We start from the raw sequence: 17,288 nt of genomic DNA, 5'->3' as shown, positions 1-17,288 counted from the left end.
AAAAAAACAAAAACAAAACCTCCACAATACCTCGCTAAAAATATCTTGAAAGGAATTCCTGAAGCTCCATGGAAGAAGAAGTCAAAAGTCCGTCTTGGAATCCATCAGCACCGAACAAAAGTTCATAACAGTCAAAAGTGTATAGAAAAACTATTGGGAAAAAAAACAAAAAAGGTTATTAATAACTGATTAAAAACTGCAAGATAAAAAGATGATTAAAATAAAATTCCCTACCAAATATGTGTATATGATCAGAAGGATGAAAGCAGGAGAACACAGAATGAACGCACAAAATGTGTAAAATTCAACATTATATATAAAACTAAAAACATTAGAGGACTTCACAAAAATGGTGTAAAACTCAGGTTTTCATTTAACCCTTTGGGGTATATGGTGTCTAAAGTCCATATCCAATGGCTTTCACATTGAGCCAACTTCTTAGCAACATTCCCTCCATGGATATTCATGTTGATATGATCAATGCCACGAACCCTAAGTAATTTCGAGTCACAGTGGTGAAAGTTCTTAAAATGTTTCGGAATCGTCTTTAGTGACTCGACATCTTCCTTATCTGCCGCGATAATGTCCCTGACATGTTCTCTTACTCGTACTTTTAAAGCACGAGTAGTCAGGCCCACGTAAATTTTTCCACATGGACAGGTGGCATGATAGATTACGGCTGTTGTACTGCACGTAATGTGGTGTGTAATAGTATACACCACAGAGTCATTTGAATTTGAAAAATGCGTGGCGCGCTCTATATTAGGGCACACCACGCACCTTCCACAAGGGGAACAACCCCATTTCGGTCGAGTCTGTAGACCAAAATTCGGCTCCTTCTTTGGTTGGTAGTGACTAAAGACCAACATGTCCTTTATATTCTTACTTCTTGCCGTAACACTGACATTAGTTGGAAGATATTGTCTCAGAGATAAATCAGAATGTAAGATTGGCCAGAACTTTTCCATGCACTTTTTCATTTCATTCCATTGTGAATGGAAAGTTGTAATAAATCGGACCTGATCTTTCATTCGTTTGTTTGGCTTGGTGTACAGCAATGCCTGTCTACTGTTACTGCTTGCTTTCAAGCAAGCTGCATTGACACTTTTCCTACTGTATCCTCGCTCAAAAAATCTTTTTGTCATTAAATTTTGTCTCCAATAATCTGAGTCAGTGGAACAAACTCTCCTTAGACGTAAAAACTGTCCAAAGGGAATACCTTTAAACATCTGTGGAGGGTGTGACGAGGTCTCAAGGAGTAGAGAATTTACCGCTGTCTCTTTTCTAAATATGTCAGTTTGAATTTGGTAAAAAAAAAATGTATTCATCCGTTTTTTCACTTCACCCACAATAGTATTTCACCTTATATATAGAATTATATATGGAATTATATATTTTTTCAGCTAGTGTTATTATTTCAGCACTTATTTTTAAATATATACATATATATACAATTTTTTTCACTTTCACCTCAGGCACTTAAGCAGCATTTTTTGCTTTTTTGTACACACATTTTTACATATCACAATTCTAGTGATTTTAAACATGTTTATATGCACAAATATTTTTGCACACGCTACAATCATTAATTTAGCTATTTATAGTCTTTTGATATGAATTCTATATATGCGACTTTTTTCTATTCTGCTTTTTTATGTTTAGGTACCGTATTTTTCGCTTTATAAGACGCACTTTTTTTCCCCCAAAATTGTGGGGAAAATAGGGGTGCGTCTTACAAAGTGACTGTAACTTACCGGGCAGTAATGCGGCGGTGGAGTGAGTCACAGGAGGCTGGTGCGGCCGCCATGGATCCCCGGCAATCGGCTGCGGTGGCGGCCGCCATTGATCCCCCGGCAATCGGCTGCGGTGGCGGCCGCCATGGATCCCCCAGCAATCGGCTGCGGTGGTGGTCACCATAGCCGAAATCTTTATCTGCGCCTGCGCTGCCTCCAACGCGACTTCCGGAAAATGGCGGCGGAGGTGACGCAGGCGCAGATGGAGATCTCGGAGAAGCGAGATCTCCATCTGCGCATGCGCTGCCTTCCGTAGCCGTTTTCCTGAAGTCCATCGCGTCGGAGGCTACGCAGGCGCAGATAGAGATCGCGGCTCTCAAAGATCGCGATCTGCGCATGCGCGGGCTCCATTTTAGATCTCCGCAGCAGCCAGAGACTATCATAAGAAAGAGGAGAGAGAGAACAACGATTCTCCCTCTCCTCGCTAGGGCTGGATGCTGATTGGTGGAGACAACTTCTGCAGAGCTGCCTCCACCAATCAGTGATCTGAGCCTGACAAATGTTATCAGTTGAACGAAGGGTCCTAATAGGTGAGCAAAAAACACTGAAGGAACACAACCCCCATCATCAGCCTTCAGAATATACTGTATCAATCGGTGTATTCAGAAGGATGATGGGGGCTGTAGTCCTTTAGTGTAAACACTCCAGGGAGGGACTAATGTAGTGGCCAAAGTGATAATGTGACTACCACCCCCCCTCATCTTTCAGAATACAGCCATGTATGGTATACAGTACATGGGTGTATTCCTAAGGATGAGGGGGGTGGTAGTCCCAGATCCCCATAAAAGTGCATCATGCAGGTCCCCCATAGCCGTGTCATCCACGGATCCCACATAAGTGCATCATCCACAGGTCCCCCATAATAGTGCGTCATCCACAGGTCCCCCATAATAGTGCGTCATCCACAGGTCCCCATAATAGTGCGTCATCCACAGGTCCCCCATAGCAGTGCGTCATCCACAGGTCCCCCATAGCAGTGCGTTATCCACAGATCTCCCACAGCAGTGTCATCCACAGGTCCCCAATAATAGTGCATCATCCTCAGGTCCCCCATAACAGTGCGTCATCCACAGGTCCCCCATAGCAATGCATCATCCACATTTCCCCCATAATAGTGCGTCATCCACAGGTCCCCCATAGCAGTGCGTCATCCACAGGTCCCCCATAGCAGTGCGTTATCCACAGATCTCCCACAGCAGTGTCATCCACAGGTCCCCAATAATAGTGCATCATCCACAGGTCCCCCATAGCAGTGCGCCATCCACAGGTCCCCCATAGCAGTGTCATCAACAGGTCCCCCATAGCAGTGTCATCCACAGGTCCCCCATAGCAGTGCGTTATTCACAGGTCCCCCACAGCAGTGCATCATCCACAGATCCCCCCCATAACAGACCCTCCTGTTGAGTCTAAATTGTTAAAATAATGTTTTTTTTAATTTTATTAAAATGTTTTAGCACACTATTTGGCTCAATTCTTTTTTTTTTTTTTAATTTTCCTCCTCTAAAACCTAGGTGCGTCTTATAATCAGGTGCGTCTTATAAAGTGAAAAATACGGTATTTTATATTTATGAATGTGTATTTATATCTTATGACCCTTCCTTTTATCTCCACATACTCTGTATTTATGTATGTATGTATTTATATATTCATATATGTAATTATATTATATGCCTGAGCACATTGTTTGCTATTTGGCAATGAATGTACGGATACATCAGGTTTACCTCGCTCTCTGGATCAGAGCGCATGCGTTGTCTCCGGGCAGCGTGCTCACAGTGAGCGTATCACAATTGTCCGGGCTCCGGTTTCCTCCTTCTGGTGTCATCGCGCCACATGACCTGGAGTCACGTGGTGCCGTGACTCATATATGGACGGCCGGTTGCCTAGTGACGATGACGCGCCTTCCTGTCTGCGCTCTGCTTTGGATTAGACGGCGCATGCGCCACCTTTGATATTGGAGTCCATTTATATTTCACTTGCCTGCCGGTATGTCGCCACGCCCCCCCTGACGAAGGCTATTGCTGAAACTCGCGTCAGATGGGACTTGGCGCCATTCCAGCTTATAAGTAAGTGTCATTATTCTCTAGCCATGATTCTCTTGCCTCATTCACGCACCTTCTGTTACTAATGCACATGGTATACATGTCATATCTTGACAGATTTATTCATTACTTATGAGGCTTGTTACATGGGCTTTTTTACACTCGAACACATGCACTGCTTTCTGCTGGTTTGGTATGCCATCTAGTGCACCTTTCCTGTCATTACATCCATTTTCTTTTAATTTGTATTTTCTTCAATTCTTCAATAAAGATTTACCGTATATATTTTTTTTTTATATACATATATATATATAACTTGTCTCCTGTTCCTTTTTGTGATTTGGTTTTGCATGTTTCTATGGGTCAGCATATCCATTTAATTTTTCGTGAATAGTGGGTGGTGGGACTTTCTCTTATGATAAGGGTCCACTCTATGATATTTTTCCCACAAATATTCATGTTCTCTTCAAGGCCGATTCTTGGTGCCCTGCACATGATGTAAGAGACATGGCTATAATAGGAGAACTATACTACATTTTCTAATATTAATTTCTAATTGCTAATATTATTATTACACCTACTACATATTGGGATAGGATCTTGGAGATGGGAATACCCCTTTTATAGTGAGATAGTAAAGATGGGGTTAAAGAAATAAAGATTATTATTAGAGTCGGCAAAGTGCTGGCACTCACAGGAGATCAGCATTTGTCCTAATCAGAGTGATGCTGATCTGATTTTTTTTTTGGCCTGGGCAGTTTACATCTTCTGCCATTTGTCTGTGAGTATTTGCTTAGCTTTTGGAGGATTTAAATCCTCTTTTTTTGTTGTTTGTTTTCATATAGAAAAGCGACCAGACTGTGGAGTCAAAAAAGTTCCTTAGGGGGACTAGTAAAATCAATAAAAAATTAAAAGAAAATTTGTAAAAATAAAAAAACTAAAAGTTGAAAATAAAACAATAAAAAAATACACATATGTGGTATCTCCACGTTCAGAAATGCCCGCTCTATTAAAATATAAAATAAATTAATCTGATCAGTACATGGCTCAGTGAGAAAAAATTCCTAACAAGACTTTTTTTTTGATCAACGCAACGTTGCGTTAAAATGCAATAACAGGCGATCAAAATGTTGCATCTATTTAAATAGTATGATTTAAAAACATCAGCTCAAGACGCAAAAAAATAAGCAGTCACTGAGCCCCGCATATCGAAAAATGAGAACACTGCGAGTCTCAGAAAATGGCGACAAAACCGCAATTCCTCTTTTGGACAAACTTCTGAATTTTTTTCACCACCTAGATAAAAGTAGAATTACTGCCGTGTTTTTCCAAAAATAAGACACAGTCTTATACTTTTTCTTTGCCCCAAAAAAAGCACTAGGGCTTATTTTTTGGAGTAGGTCTTATTCTTGGGGAAACATGGTTGGGGGTAAGCTCCTCCCTCCATCCCCCACCCCCCGAAAAAAAAAAGCAAAATATGTTACATGCATCTCACTGTCCGTATTTGTGGGAGCTACGCACACCACAATTTCATACTTTTTACCTGTGAACCAGGCTGTCAGCTAAATCGCCTTGAAACGTCTCTGACACAAGCAATCGCCAACCCATTTCCCTAGCTGAATTACTTTTCTCACCAGGGGGACGCTGCATTGAATAGCATGTTAGTACACACCAGGGGTCATGCTAAGAGGGCGGAATGAGAGCAGGAACCAACACCCTTGCGACTACTCCCTACGTTCATTAGCATATCATAAAGGATCTTTAGAAATACTTTTTTTTAAAGCTCTCTTTATGTATGCTACTATATACAGGGACTCTTAGACAGGGATTAGAAATATGTACCAGAACTGCTGATGGTTCTGGGTGCATATTGCACCTGACAGGTTCACTTTAAGTTTGTAACCTACCATTTGTTCCAGGATCTTGGTATTGGATATCTGTCCTGGATACGTTGACCTCTTGCTGCAGGTTAGAATGTGTTCAAATATGTATCATTGGCATGTTTGGATAGGCCATATTCCTCACACCTCCCCCTTTAGCGAGCGCTATGGGCAGCACGTACCTCACTCAAAGCCAGCTGACACTTCTGGCTTAATGGTCAAGGCTTCCTGGCGGATTGGCTCGACCACCTGCACTAGTTGCTCCAGGTGATCCTCCCAGGTGGGACTGAAGATAGCAATGTCATCCAAGTACATCCGTGTACCCTTCAAGTCCTTTGAGCAGGGTGTTGATCATCTGCTGAAAAGTGGCCATCTGCTGAAAAGTGGCAGGGGCATTCTTCATTCTAAATGGCATCACAGTGGACTCATACAGTCCGAACGGGGTGATAAAGGCAAAGTGTTCCCTTTCTTCGTGGGTCAGGGGACTCTGCCAATATCCCCGACTCAGATCCATGATGGTCAGGTGCTTAGCCCCAGCCAACTGATCGAGCAGGTCATTGATGTGTGTCTTTGGGTACGTATCAGTGATCATGACGGCGTTGATTGAGCCCTTTTCTAGTCCAAGCGGAATAGAGTTGTTCGGTCCTTCTTTGGAACGAGGACTACGCCCGAGGCCCAAGCACTGTTGGATGCCTGGATTACCCCCAGCTTCAGCATCTTGTCAATTTCCTGGCGCATATGCTGCTGCACCTCCAGGGAGACCCAATATGCTGAACGACAGATCAGAGCGTGATCCCCAGTGGCCACGTGATGTACAACAGACTCTGTTTTTCCAGGCTGGTTGCTGAACAACTCCCGGGAAAGGATGGGGTGGCCCACAACTGAGACTGTTGGTCCTCCAGGAGCTAGTTGCCAACTTCCACATCCTCGATGGATCCACGCACCCTAAGCTGGGTGGACATATCCAGGAGGGTCTCATTCTCTCCCTCTTTGAGCAGATTGCACATGGGGAGGGCACAGACCCTCCCGCCCATGATGTGCCTTCATCATGTACATGTGGAAGGCATTCCACGGACGTGGTCCAGGGTGACCAGTTACGTTACAGGGTTGAGCTGCTGGTACACGAGGTATGGGTCTTCCCAGGCGGCCTGAAGCTTGACCTGTGGTACGAGGACCATTACCCACACCTTTTGACCCACCTGGTGTGTCCTCTAACAAGCATCCTGGTCGTACGAGGGGCTGCTGATAAGTCTTTGGCTTTACCCAGAAAGAAACCAGATAGGATGATGAAACTTTACATTTATTCCACATACTCTCCACTGAAGTCAACACTCTTTTTACAACGATATTCCAAGTTCTGTAAGCCTAGCAAAACGAAGGATTTTGGTTGTTCATCAAACCAGGAATCCATAGCAACCATGGTATTAGAAATGGTGTGAAATTTGGTACCCTTGAGGTGTTTCTTCAGATTTGGAAACAGATGATAGTCGGTGGTAGCTAGATCTGGTGCATAAAGGGGGTGGTCAACTAGCTAAAAACCCAGCTCTGCCAGTTTTGCTGTGGTCACTTGTACAGTGTGAGTGGAGGTGTTGTCTTGCAGGAATAAGATTCCTTTGGACAGCTTTCCGCGCCTTTTGGCCTCCAGAGCTGCCTTCAATTAGTCCAAAAGTTCAATGTAATACATTGCATTGATGGTGGAACCCTTTTGAAGGTAGTCCACTAGCAGCATGCCCTCCTTATCCCAGAACACAGAGGCCATCACCTTAGTGGCTGATTTTTGCCCCCTGAAATTCTTTGGATGAAGAGAACCACTGTGCCTCCCCTCTTGTGACTGCTCCTTGTTTTCAGGGTCATACAAATAAATCCAGGTCTCATCCATAGTGACCAGTCAATCCAGGAAGTTCTTATCAGTCCAGAAATGCTGACAAATAGACCTGGAAGTTTTCACTCGCATTCTTATCTGATCTGTTGTCAAACATTTGGGGACCACTTTGCAAATCACTTCCTCATATCCAAATGTTCATGTATACTGACAGAAACACGTCCACGGGAAATCCTCATGATGTCTGCTATTTAGCTGAAATTCGTCGATTCTCCAGTATGAGGTTGTGCACAGCACTGAAGATCTCCGGGAAAAACAACCACTCTGTCGTCAAGGACGTTCCTCATCATTGGTGCTGAAGTGGCCCGTTTTAAATTTGGCAACCCAGTTCTTAACTGTGGAATATGAAGGGCATCGATTACCACCCCCCCCTCCCCCTCATGTCTGCGACATATCACCATGAATATCCTTCGCGGACTTTCCGTGCAGAAACAAGAATTCTATCGCTCCTCTGCTCTCAGTTGCTGGGAATATCGCATTACACTCCGCCATTTTGTTTTCCCGTGTGTGTAGAACACTGTTGCCATAAGTAACAAACACAAAATTTTGAAAACATATATTAGACACATATGGCTTTCATGTAATGTAACATTCATTACCATAGAAGCAAAAAAGATCACAAAACTTACCAGCATCTCCTCATACCAACGCTTCTGGTCGGCCTGGGCTTGAGCCATATTGTCGTGCACCAGCTGCGTCAAGGGCTGCATTTTGTCCTGGAAGCGCACAACATTCTCTTTGACTGACACTCCAGGGGTGGCTATGTCCCCTTCCCAAGTCTTTTTCACCAATGCCATGGGCCCCGCACACGTCGCATGTAAAGGAGCTCAAGAGGTGAGAATCCCATTGAGTCCTTTGGAACCTTGATAGGCAAATACCAGATGTGGGAGATACCACTCCCAGTCACACCCGTGGAAGTCGACCAACATCTTAAGCATCTGCTTCAGGGTGCAATTGAACCTCTCACACAAGCCATTAGTCAGTGGGTAATACGGGCTGGTCACAAAATGTTGCACATGTATTTGCTTACAGAGCGACTTCATCAGGTGCAACATGAATTGGGTCCCTGATTAGTGAGCATCTCCTGAGGAAAACCCACTTGGGAGAAAACCTCCAGCAAGGTGATGGCCACCTTGTTGGCTCAAATATTAGTCAAGGCCACCGCTTATGGGTACCGGGGGCATAATCTACTACAGTCAGTACGTAACCTTTTCAGGTGCTGCTAGGGATTGACAGCGGCCCAACCAGATTCATATTCATCCTCCTGAAAGGCTCTTCAATGGCGCGCAGTTATCACTAGGGCTTTGGGGCACAGCCCCCCCTTCCCCACTCTCTGACAGGTGTCACACAAACGGCAGTAGACAGCCACATTAGCCCCCATTTACGGCCAGTAGAAATGCTGGGCTAGCCTGGCCTTGGTCTCAGTGACATCTAGGTGTCTGGCCATTGGAATCTCGTGTGCAATCCACAACAACTCCGTCTGCAATGGATAGGGTACCACTATCGGTCCCTGGGCCACACCTCCGTGAACCCTGTTGGACTGTGACCCGGTACAGCCATCCTTGGTCCCAGACTACCCGCTCGTGGTCTGAGTCCGAGGGTGGCTGTGCCAACTGCTCCTTAAGAGCTTTCAGGCTGTTGTCAGCTTCTAACCCTGCCTGAAACCCCTGACTCTGGAAGTGGCCATTATGCGTGAGAGCGCCAGGTTTTCTGTCAGTTCCCTTGGACCTGTCTCCTAGCCTCTGTCTGACTCGGCCGCCACTTGGTCGGAAGGGGGGAAGCTGGTGGACCTTCGTGAGGCTCTAGCACTCCCACTGCAGGCGACAGCGGCCATGGCCGCTGTTACAGTGGGTCGTGCCTGCCTTTTCAGGTGGACTTGCCTGGCCTACAGACACCCTGGTTGTGGAGGAACCCTGCAAAGAGATCTTACATCGGAGCCCATCTGCTCCTGGGACAGCCCAAATTTCAACTGCCTGTTCCCCTCTGCAGCAGTGGCAGAACCCTGCCTTGAAGCTGCATCCAGGGGACCTACATTCCCTGAGGCAGCCAACAGCTCAAGTACAGGTTCTCTCCCTGCAGCACCCTGCCCTCTGTTGATCCCTGCAGAGGACAAAAAGTCCCAGCACACTGGCTGATTACATGTAAAGTCAAGTTCACATCTTTCTCTAACTTCCTCCCCTGTCACAGCTGCGAGCCCTGTGTGTGCCAGTGCAAGTGAATGAAAGTCTCAGAGCTCACTCCAGTTATGCTTGTTCATATTTCTCTGAATTTGGTGGGCAGCTTTCACTTCATATAGATTGTGTATATTTTAGCTAGCAGCCTGTTCACATTTACAATGGTGTTCCAGTCTTTTTTGATTGTTATGCAGTTTTTTTCTGTCTGAGAACCCAGTCCCGCCCTTTAGCCATGTTTATTCAATTTCCTATATACCCAGGTCCCTGGCTTCCCATACACAAGCAGGTTTCAACCGCACCTTGAGGTAACATTTGGTTAGGGACCCCATAAATAAGAGATTACCATGAAGTGGTTATGGGGCAGTAATGAATTGATCAATACATTAGCCAAATATCTTTTTCTTTTTCAAATAATCCTCAGCAGTTATGCAATGTCACACTTCAATTTTTTCAATTTTTCATATGCTAATTGTATTTTTCATTCCTTATGAATTATAAAGCAGTTATGCTTGTTCACATTTCTCTGAATATGGTGTGCAGCTTTTACTTCATATGGTTTCTGGGACGGGACAGGGGCCTTATGGCACTGGGTTACACATGGCCCTGAAGTATCCTACTTGATTGCAGAGGTGGCACCGTCTGGGTTTCACCGGGCCTAGAGAGGGGAGTAGAGGGGGAACGCCCTGCAATGTACGAGCAGTGTAAACAGATGTAGAGTTCATCTTACCTCCTCTCCTGGTGCAGCTGTCAGCCTTCTTGATCTCAGGTGCCTGATTATTGGTGTAGTCATCCGCCTTGGTGGCCATAGCGGAGGACCCATTTGGTTTCTGGCCACAGATGAACTAACAGAGGTCTTCGGGCAGTTCCACAGGAATTGTTCCATGACAAACTAATCCAGAATCGGCCTGCCGGTGGTGAGCTCCAAGGCCTTGGTCCTGTGCTGGTGGTATTCACGATCTGCCTGGCACTCTGCAGCCTCACGCTCCGCTAGACGCTCTGCCAGACCCTCCTGCTCTGCCAGACCCTCCCGCTCTGCCATGAGGAACTGGTAGGTGTCCTGGTCTCCAGCCTCAAAATGGGCTAGAGCAGATTAAAGAAGGGTATCAGAGCCTGTCAGGCTGGGGGGCTGGGCAGGTGGAGAGCTGCACATGGCAGGGCTGATGACATGCTCCTTGATGACCCTAGGATGTGCTCCTCCTTGCCGCGCACAATACCATTTTCCACCTCTTCCGCTTTGTTCATAGCATTAGACATTTCCTTAGATTTGCTCCTACAGTGCCTTGCGAAAGTATTCGGCCCCCTTGAATTTTTCAACCTTTTCCCACATTTCAGGCTTCAAACATAAAGATAAAAATTTTATGGTGAAGAATCAACAAGTGGTACACAATTGTGAAGGTGAACGATATTTATTGCTTAATTTTTTTTTAAAAATAATAAACTGAAAATTGGGGCGTGCAATATTATTCGGCCCCTTTAAGTTAATACTTTGTAGCGCCACCATTTGCTGCCATTACAGCTGCAAGTCGCTTGGGGTATGTCTCTATCAGTTTTGCACAACGAGAGACTGAAATTCTTGCCCATTCTTCCTTTGCAAACAGCAGGAGCTGAGTGAGGTTGGATGAAGAGCGTTTGTGAACAGCAGTTTTCAGCTCTTTCCACAGATTCTCGATTGGATTCAGGTCTGGACTTTGACTTGGCCATTCTAACACCTGGATACGTCTATTTGTGAACCATTCCAGTGTAGATTTTGCGTTTTGTTGGAAGACATATCTCCGTCCAAGTCTCAGGTCTTTTGCAGACTCCAACAGGTTTTCTTCAAGAATGGTCTTGTATTTGGCTCCATTCATCTTCCCATGAATTTTAACCATCTTCCCTGTCCCTGCTGAAGCAAAACAGGCCCAAACTATGATGCTGCCACCAGCATGTTTGACAGTGGGGATGGTGTGTTCAGGGTGATAATCTGTGTTGCTTTTACGCCAAACATATCGTTTGGCATTGTGCCCAGAAAGTTAGATTTTGATTTCATCTGACCAGAGCACCTTCTTCCACATGTTTGGTGTCTCCCAGGTGGCTTGTGGCAAACTTTAAACAACACTTTTTATGGATATCTTTGAGAAATGGCTTTCTTCTTGCCACTCTTCCATAAAGGCCAGATATGTGCAGTGTACAACTGATTGTTGTCCTGTGGACAGTCTCTCCCACCTCAGCTGTAGATCTCTGCAGTTCATCCAGAGTGATCATTTGCCTCTTGGCTGCATCTCTGTCTTCTCCTTGTGTGACCTAAAATTTTTGAGGGATGGCCGGGTCTTCGTACATTTGCAGTGGTATGATACTCCTTCCATTTCAATATGATCGCTTGCACAGTGCTCCTTGGGATGTTTAATGTTTTGGAAATCTTTTTGCAACCAAACCCGGCTTTAAACGTCTCCACAACAGTATCACGGACCTGCCTGTTGTGTTCCTTGGTCTTCATGATGCTCTCTGTGCTTTAAACAGAACACTGAGACTATCACAGAGCAGGTGCATTTATACGGAGACTTGATTACACACAGGTGGCTTATATTTAGAATCATCAGTCATTTAGGACAACATTGGATCATTCAGAGATCGTCAATGAACTTTTGGAGTGAGTTTGCTGCACTGAAAGTAAAGGGGACTAATAATATTGCACGCCCCAATTTTAAGTTTTTTTTATTTTTTACAAAAGTTTAAAATGAGCAATAAATTTCGTTCAACTTCACAATTGTGTCCCACTTGTTGATTCTTCACCATAAAATTTTATTTTTTTATCTTTGTTTGAAGCCTGAAATGTGGGAAAAGGTTGAAAAATTCAAGGGGGCCGAATACTTTCGCAAGGCACTGTATTCTTGCAACCGTTTGGTCACTGACCACAGAGCTGTGGCCTGATGCACCTACACACCTTACAGTATCTGCACTCTGACACTCTAGTTTTGAGCTGGTCTTAAGACCCCAGCTGCTGCCTGTAGTCTTTAGTGTCTGAGAGAATGAGTCTCACACTCACATGCACTGTTATCTCGATCCCACCACTGCCACCAATATGTCAAGAACAGCCGGGGGGGGAGGTCACGCAGACATCCCATTGCTGTTACCAATATGTCATGAACAGCCGGGGGGGGGAAATCACACAGACATCCCACCCTGTTCATTAGGAGCCTATGAAATTAGGAAGAGTTGCCCCCTTGCATGAACAAAGACATTGCCTTTGGAACAAAGATTGTGCCTTCTCTGTGATTAGGCGATTAGGCTAAACATCTGGTGCGAGACTTTCCTCGTCTGGAGCCATTTCCTTTTGGTTGCTTGCGCGGTTCCCTGCTCTGCTACACTGCCACTCATGTGTTGTGTGATCCTTTGCTGTCCCGTATGGCCATCCACATGTGTTCATTCCCTAGGTCCCAGGCCCTGAGCTGTACCTGCACCACCTTGCTGCGGTCCAATGCCACTGTGCCTGCACCACCTTGCTGCAGTCGACGCCCGCACCGCTGTGTCTTCACTACCCTGCCGCAGTCCAAGCCCGCTATACTTGCATTACCCTGCTGCGGTCCAAGCCCACTGTGCCTACATTAAACGTGCTGTGGTGCAAGCCTGCTGAGCCTGCACTACCCTGTTGTTCGATGACCTCTGCCCGATTTGGAGCCTGATGGCTTCCAGCCAGGTGCCAGTTATTCAGATCATTTTGGAGCTTGAGCTGGCGCTGTTGGATGTGGGGGTGTTTTTTTTTGTTTTTTTTTTTGCTGTCTGCTGCTTTGGTGTGTGATAGTAGTCTGCTTTGTTAGCCCTCCCTGTACACCTTTTGTAGTTCCCTGGTGTTGGTTTAAGGTGTGTGTGAATTTTTGTTCTTACCCATATATGTAATTATTTCTGCATCCCGCTCCCTGCAGTTTAACTCCTTAAATGCTGCCATCAGTGTGATCTCAGCATTCAGGAGGCAGGGATAGGGATCTTTTACCTTTCCCTGGTGATCGGGTCCCTGAAATGTGATCATATGGACCCGATCGCTGCCATGGTAACCCTGGGTCATCACCATGACGACCCCGGGTTACTGAGCTACGGAGAGCCTCACACACCATGCTGTATGTATGGTGTGTAAGGCAAAGTGCTGCGATATATTCCACTGTAGTGATAAGGCATTGCAGGGGATTATAGAAATATAGAAACAATTGACATGCTGCTTCTTTTTTTCAGCAACAAAATCTGCAAGGAAAAAAGAAGCAGCGTGTGCACAGCAAGTCACGATTCTCATAGACTTTGCTGGGATGATTCTTCTTGCTTTTATTGATTAAAATAAGCAAGAAAAATGCATGAAAAAAAAATCAGTAAACACTATTGGCTAATACGCATCTATGAAGATGGGAATTAATCCTCTCACAAACTATACTGACAAGTGTGAATCTGGCAGGAGTGAGATACATGCAGAGGACATGGGGGATCACAAGCTGCAGACTGCCATCCATGCACAGCACAAGGCACTTTGCTCCTCTGTTCCTGTTGAATAAAGCTTTCTGTTCAGTAGTAGCATGACATTAGTGTCTCCTCCTCCAGCTGCACAGGAAGGGCTGACACACTGAACCCAGTCACATGAGTCTCCTGCACTCACAGATTCAGGTGCAGTATATACTGATGTCTGAAGTTTATTAGAGGACGATTCTTTGCATTTTTCAATTATGTGCATAGTAAAGCAATGTATGTGCAGCTGTATGCACAATGGGCACATTATGTCATGTTCAGGAAAAGCATCCTAGTGACTTCTTACTGCAAACTGGAAAGCAGATTGTTTCCATTTGTGTATTTTGCCTTACTGTTAGGGTGAACGCTTAACCAGAGATCACTAGTTGCCTACTGCCTGGCCTAATTGGTATAGACCAAGTGCATGTGTAAAGAATTCACACCAGACACAGTCGGATATGAAATCTCTTCTTGATCACAGTAAGGCTATGTGCGCACGTTGCATAATTACATGCAGTTACGCTGCGCTTTGTAGCGCAGCGTAACTGCATGCGTCCTGCGTCCCCTGCATAATCTATGGAGATTGAGCAGGGGCCTTGCACACGTGGCGTCTTAGAGCGCAGCGCTTCGGCTGCTGCCCGAAGCGCGCGTTCTAAGAAGTGACATGTCATTTATTTCGTGCGCTTTGCCGGCAGCTCCTGCTCTGTCTATGGCAGGAGCTGCAGGCAGAGCGCACGTTCTCTGCCGGCACCATGCGCTTCAGAACAGAGCTTTTCAGCTGCGCTCTGAAGCGCACCTTTTAGGTGCAGTGCAGAGCGCACACGTGCGCACATAGCCTATGAATGGCACAGAACAGAGCGAGTACAGAGCATGCGTCCTCTTGATATAGGCTAGGGGCGTACACAAGTTCGGATATGCCCATTTAGTGGGACAGTTCTTGGGCTAGCCAATGGGGAGATCCGTGTTGCTGTTGATGGGCGGGTCTGACTTCAGTGAAGGAATCCATGGTGTCATCTGATCTGTGGGTTGGTCTTCTAGCTTAGCCAGGGGTCTTTCCTTTTATGGTGGTCTTCTTACATATCTGGAGATTCCTTGCATTCCAGGCAAGGTGTGAAGAACAGGAAATGGCAGCCATCATTATATCTGTGTCATTGTATGATCTGAAACCTGAATTATGTAAGGCAAATCGACATATTTCCCACAATCCCTTGTCAAGAGGTTAATTAAGTATTTGATGGAAAGGTCTTCCTTAACATTACAATAAACACAAATTACTGTTAAACTATATAATCCAATAAGGGTATGTTCACATAGGGATTTTTTAGCTTTGTTCCCCTTCCCCTCCCCCCGGAGGCTGTAGGAGCATAAAAAAAAATTCTAAACTTTTCTTGAAACCCTAAAGCAAAAATAATTTTTGGCTAAAATTAATTTTTAACCGGAAATACACAAAGTTTAACATATGTTCATTATTAAAGTGGAACCATTAAGTGTCTCCCACAAATATAAGTGAAAAAAAAAAGAACCGGGCCTCTGAAGCAGTGATACACTACTTCTATGTATGACTGTGTTTTGAGTCTTATCTGTGTCCACTCTCCAATGTTAGCCTATGTATTAGTACATAAGTACAGTAATAGGTCCATGTAGAAAAAATTGTGTCCGTTTATGGGTGATTTCTTTAAAGGGCTATTCTCATCTCAGCCTTTCATGTCTAACAAATAACATTCCAAGTGCCAACCACAGGAGGTGGGACTACAGAAAAATCTAACTCCTATTCATTTACGTGGACGTTACGGCAGCAGGGTAGCTCAGCCACTTTTGGCTGTTTCCATAGCCCCGACTCCACTGGTTGGCACCTCGAAGATGTGTTTCTGGTCTCAGCCATAAAAGGCTTAGATGAGAGTGACTAAAAGACAAACTGCATGAAAATCGGAGAGTGGAATGCGATAAAACATCGCATTCCACTCTGACCAATATTAAACATGTATTCATGTTCAAAAAAGAAGTGACAATATAAATAGATTAAAAATGAATTTTTATTGAAATATAAATTAAAATCATACAAAATATACAATAGAAAAACAGCAAGTGCAAGATGATAAATACAGTATTAAGGGTCATGGACTGGATATCACATTTAATTATACCATAAAAATTCCATGTATATATACATTTCATGGAAATTTTTAAATAAATAAATAATTGCCACCTATATTAAATATGTATGGCCAAATAATATCAGGCGGAGCGCTCCTTGATAACGCAACAGGGCGAAACACGTGTCGGAGTGAGGGGCCGTGGACTGTCTACTATACCACCTATATATATTGGTAAATATATTGTCTTTAACATTTTGCCCTAGAAATTTATGGTTGGGAGTGTTGTATTCTATAGGATGGCCGCTTAAATTATTGCTTGAATTTTGATATGAACATCTAATTATTTATATACCTATTTATTCTATTTATTTTGGTGGCTTTCATATTACCTTCCCCCAGCAAATTGGCACTTTAATTGCATTAGCTTCGAGAAAATCTTTCTTTTGAAACAATCCTTGCCTGATATTATTTGGCCATACATATTTAATATAGGTGGCAATTATTTATTTATTTGAAAATTTCCATGAAATGTATATATATGGAATTTTTATGGTATAATTAAATGTGATATCCAGTCCATGACCCTTAGTACTGTATTTATCATCTTGCACTTTTTCTTGCTGTTTTTCTATTGTATATTTTGTATGATTTTAATTTATATTTCAATAAAAATTCATTTTTAATCTATTTATATTGTCACTTCTTTTTTGAACATGGATACATGTTCAAAGTTGTTGTTTACATTGTATTGAAGTGCTACTCTATTTAGGACTAAATGTTGAGAATTCTGACCAATATTAGCCTATGTGTCAGCATCCATGAGCGATTATTGTTCTCAGCCCTAATCGGACTGAGAAAACAGTCGCAGCATGCTGCGGGTGCAATGCGATCCTGTTTCTCTCGCACCCATTCAAGTCTTTGGGGCGAGAAAAAAATCGCACTGCACTCACAGTACAC

The 17,288-nt window shown here is 44.2% G+C and overlaps 1 protein-coding gene across 2 annotated transcripts in view; it reads left to right on the top strand.

The window, feature by feature from the left end:
* The window catches only part of GALM (galactose mutarotase), a 90,401-nt gene that overhangs the window by 14,699 nt on the left and 58,414 nt on the right, over positions 1-17,288 (top strand). The window contains exon 1 of one of the 2 annotated variants that reach the window (XM_075339488.1): positions 14,323-14,394. The exons of the other annotated variant lie outside the window; for it this stretch is intronic. The gene's annotated coding sequence lies outside the window, so the exon portion shown is untranslated. Of the gene's footprint in view, positions 1-14,322; positions 14,395-17,288 lie in introns of those variants that run through there. 2 annotated transcript variants of the gene reach the window in all.

Source organism: Anomaloglossus baeobatrachus, chromosome 3 (genome assembly GCF_048569485.1).
Source record: "Anomaloglossus baeobatrachus isolate aAnoBae1 chromosome 3, aAnoBae1.hap1, whole genome shotgun sequence".
Taxonomy (NCBI): Eukaryota; Metazoa; Chordata; class Amphibia; order Anura; family Aromobatidae; genus Anomaloglossus; species Anomaloglossus baeobatrachus.
The sequence above is the reverse complement of the archived record's forward strand: the minus strand, read 5'-3'. Positions and strand labels throughout refer to the sequence as shown.